We start from the raw sequence: 4,319 nt of genomic DNA on the forward strand, positions 1-4,319 counted from the left end.
GACTCTCAGTCTGAGGACGGGTCTCGACCTTGAAACGTCGCCCATTCCTTCTCTCCAGAGATGCTGCCCGTGTCACTGAGTTACTGCAGCATTTTGTAGTCTGGCGCCCCTTGAGGTTTTATCTCAGGTTTGCAGCCTCTGCAGCTGCTCTCATTGTCCCCCCCCCCCCCCCCCACGTGGTGCAGGAGCCGCGGGGTCAAGGGTCACCCTCTGGTCATCCGACTGTAGCGCCACCTGGCGGCGGGAGGCCGCGGTGCAAGGGTACAAGGATGGAGTTAAAGGGAAAGACATGACAGGAAAAGTGAAGAAAAACACCAGAATTAACGGGGCAGGAAGGGATAGGAGAGTAAGGCCAAGTGAAATAGGAATGGATGTGAAAGGTGAGAGGAGTAATGGATGAAAAGTATTATATATGAATGCACAAATAATAAGAAATGAAGTGGACGAGCTTGTGGCTCAGTTAGAAATTGTCAAGTATGATGTTGTGGGAATTACAGAGTTCCCTTCGGAACAGAATTGCTTCTACCAGATCCTCTTTCATTGAAGCCCTTAAATCTGATTTAATTATTTTCAGTGCGGAGAACAGTCTTTCCATGCCGACCTGAGTGGGAGGTATGGCTGTTACTATCATAGCTGCAAATGTTACTATTTCAGGTTGTAGGGATGACGGGGAATTATAGACCAGTTAGTGTGACAGTGGTGGTGGGAAGATGCTGGAGTCAATTATTAAAGTAGTAATAACGGCAAATTTAGATAGCAGAGGAAAAAGTTTATTAAGACCAAAGTTGGACCCTTGATGACTGAAAAAGGTGAATTTATTATGGGGAACAAGGAAATGTCAGATGAGTTGAATAGGTACTTTGGATCCGTCTTCACTTAGCAGGACACAAACAATCTTCCTGGTGGACTAGTGGGCAGAGGATCTGTTGTGATGGAGGAACTGAAGGAAATCCACATTAGGCAGGAAATGGTGTTGGGTAGACTGATGTGACTGAAGGCTGGTAAATCTCCAGGGCCTGGTGGTCTGCATCCCAGGGTACTTAAGGAAGTGGCTCTAGAAATCGTGGACGCATTGGTGACCATTTTCCAATGTTCTATAGATTCAGGATCAGTTCCTGTGGATTGGAGGGTTGCTAATGTTATCCCACTTTTTAAGAAAGGCGGGAGAGAGAAAACGGAATTATAGACCAGTTAGCCTGACATCGGTGGTGGGGAAGTTCCTGGAGTCAATTATAAAATAGATGAAATAGCGGCACATTTGGATAGCAGTAACTGGATCGGTCCGAGTCAGCATAGATTTACGAAGGGGAATTCATGTTTGACTAATCTTCTGGAGTTTTTTGAGGATGTAACTCGGAAAATGGATAAGGAAGAGCCAGTGGATGTAATGTACCTGGACTTTCAGAAAGCATTTGATAAGGTCCCACATAGGAGATTAGTGGGCAAAATTAGGGCACATGGTATTGAGGGTAGAGTGCTGTCATGGATAGAGAAGTGGTTGGCAGACAGGAAACAAAGAGTAGGGATGAACGGTTCCCTTTCAGAATGGCAGGCAGTGACTAGTGTGGTACAGCAAGGCTCTGTGCTTGGACCGCAGCTATTTACAATATACATTAATGATTTAGATTAAGGGATTACAAATAACATTATCAAATTTGCAGATGACACAAAGATGGGTGGCAGTGTAAACTGTGAGGAGGATGCTATGAGAATGCAGGGTGACTTGGACTGGTTGGGTGAGTAGGCAGATGCATGGCAGATGATTGTTAATTTAGACAAATGTGAGGTTATCCACTTTGGTAGCAAAAAGAAGAAGGAATATTATTATCTAAATGGTGTCAAGATTGGAAAAGGAGAAGTGCAATGGGATCTGGGGGTCCTTGTTCATTAGGCAGTTGCACAGGGCCCCACCGATACCACACCTGGAGTATTGTGTGTAGTTTTGGTCTCCAAATTTGAGGAAGGACATTTTTGCTGTTGAGTGAGTGCAGCATAGGTTCACAAGATTAATTCCCGGGATGGAGGGACTGTCATATGCTGAGACAATGGAGCGGCTGGGCTTGTATAATCTGGCATTTAGAAGAATGAGAGGGGATCTTATTGAAACATATAACATTATTAAGGGTTTGGACACTCTAGAGGCAGGGAACATGTTCCCGATGTTGTGGGAGTCCAGAACCAGGGGCCACAATTTAAGAATAAGGGGTAAGCCATTTAGAACGGAGATGAGGAAATACTTTTTCACCAAGAGAGTTGTGAGTGTGGAATTCTCTGCCTCAGAGGGCTGCAGAGGCCGGTTCTCTGGAAACTTACAATAGGGAGCTGGATAGGTCTCTTGAAGATAGTGGAGTCAGGGGATATGGGGAGAAGGTAGGAATGGGAACTGATAGTGGATGATCAATCTTGATCACATTGAATGGCGGTGCTGGCTCGAAGGGCCGAATGGCCTACTCCTGCACCTATTGTCTATTCTCTCATTAAAATCAAGCCAAGGATGACCCACTTTGGCCGAACTATTCACTGGACTGAGCTGAAGTTGGCTGGAATCGGCCCAAGTAGGCGGGGAGTGCAGACCTTGGTCCAGTTATTCCAGGGAGGGGGGCAATAGGCTCAACAATGCCAGGGAGGTCTGGACTGGGTAGGCTCAGGACGGCTGAGAGAAAGAGGGCGGAGAGACAATAGGTGTAGGAGTAGGCCATTTGACCCTTCGAGCAAGAACCGGCATTCACTATCTAACTCGTTTGAAAGCCTCCAGAGAATTGGCCTCCACTGCCTTCTTAGGTACTGAGAGAGAGAGGGGGGGGGTAGAGGGGGGAGAGAGAGGAGGGGGTGAGAGAGAGAGGAGGGGAAGAGAGAGAGGGAGGGAAGAGAGGGGGCTAGAGAGAGAGAGAGTTGGGGCTGAGAGACTATTTCTGTGCTGGTTTTGAGGGATATGGGTCAAACGCGGGCAGGTGTAGAGGGATGAGCATATTTTGACCTCCATCTTCCCTGTCGCCAGATAGCTGAGACTCCGAACTTTCGACGCAAAGACGAGGAACAGCCTCGAGAATTAGGGGCACGCTCTCATCTGCTTGCAAGAACAACAACAGAGGTACAGTGCGGAAACAGGCCCTTCGGCCCACCGAGTCCGCACCGACCAGCGATCGCCTGTTCACACACTTGTTTAGTTTAGAGATACAGCACGGAAACAGGCCCTTCGGCCCACCGAGTCCACACCGACCAGCAATCACCCCGTACACTAACACTATCCTACACACACTAGAGACAATTTTCACAGGTAGGACAGGGTGATCAAGAAGGCTTTTGGCACATTGGCCTTCATCAGTCAGAGTATTGGATAGTTATATGGATGGGAAAGGAATGGAGGGTTATGGTCTGAGCGCAGGTATATGGGACTAGGGGAGATTATGTGTTCGGCACGGACTAGAGGGGTCGAGATGGCCTGTTTCCGTGCTGTAATTGTTATATGGTTATTGAGTATAGAGGTTGGGAGGTCACGTTGCAGTTGTACAAGACGTTGGTGAGGCCGCATTTAGGGTATTATGTTCAGTACTGGGCACCGTGTTATGGGAAAGATGTCCTCAAGCTGGAAAGGGTTCAGAGAAGATTTATGAGGATGTTGCCAGGACTAGAGGGGCCTGAGCTATATGGAGAGGTTGGGGCAGGCTAGGACTCTATTCCTTGGAGCACAGGAGGATGAGGGGTGATCTTATAGAGGTGTACAAAATCATGAGAGGAATAGATCGGGTAGACACAGAGAGTCTCTTGCCCAGAGTAGGGGAATCGAGGACCAGAGGACATAGGTTTAAGGTGAAGGGGGAAAGATTTAATAGGAACCTGAGGGGCAACTTTTCCACACAGAGAGTGGTGGGTGTATGGAACGAGCTGCCGACTTGGACCTGGATAGTACATGGATAGTACAGGTTCGGAGGGATATGGGCCACATATCCCTCCGAACAGGTGGGACTCGTGTAAATGGGGAATGTTGGCCGGCGTGGTGAAGTTGGACTGAAGGGCCTATTTCTTCACTGGGTGACTTTATCTCTTTCTCTCTCTCCGCCATCCCTCTCTCTCTCTCCCTCGCTCTTTCTCTCTCCCTCCCTTTCCTTCTCTCACCCTCCCTCTGTCTCTCCCTCTCTCTCTCTCTCTCTCTCTATCTATCTGTCTCTCTCCCTATCTCCCTCTATCTCTATTTTGAATTATCTCTATCTCTCTCTCCCTCTCGCCCCTCTCTATATCTCTTTCTCTCCCTCGCTCTCTCTTGCTCTATCTCTCTCTCTCTCTCCCTCTGTATCTCTCTCTCTCTCTGCTCTCTAACT

The 4,319-nt window shown here is 48.0% G+C and overlaps 1 long non-coding RNA gene across 2 annotated transcripts; it reads left to right on the forward strand.

Annotated features, from left to right (window-relative positions):
• Positions 1-245: 245 nt before the first annotated feature.
• Positions 246-3,092, forward strand: LOC116982207. Of its 2 annotated transcripts, none has more exons than XR_004414396.1 (3): positions 246-380; positions 1,662-1,736; positions 2,999-3,092. It is a non-coding gene; the product is annotated as an uncharacterized LOC116982207 (long non-coding RNA). The 2 variants fall into 2 exon arrangements; XR_004414397.1 differs by having other exon boundaries at positions 3,003-3,092.
• The last annotated feature ends 1,227 nt before the right edge of the window (positions 3,093-4,319 follow it).

The sequence above is a fragment of the Amblyraja radiata genome, chromosome 16 (assembly GCF_010909765.2).
Source record: "Amblyraja radiata isolate CabotCenter1 chromosome 16, sAmbRad1.1.pri, whole genome shotgun sequence".
In the NCBI taxonomy this organism is placed as follows: domain Eukaryota; kingdom Metazoa; phylum Chordata; class Chondrichthyes; order Rajiformes; family Rajidae; genus Amblyraja; species Amblyraja radiata.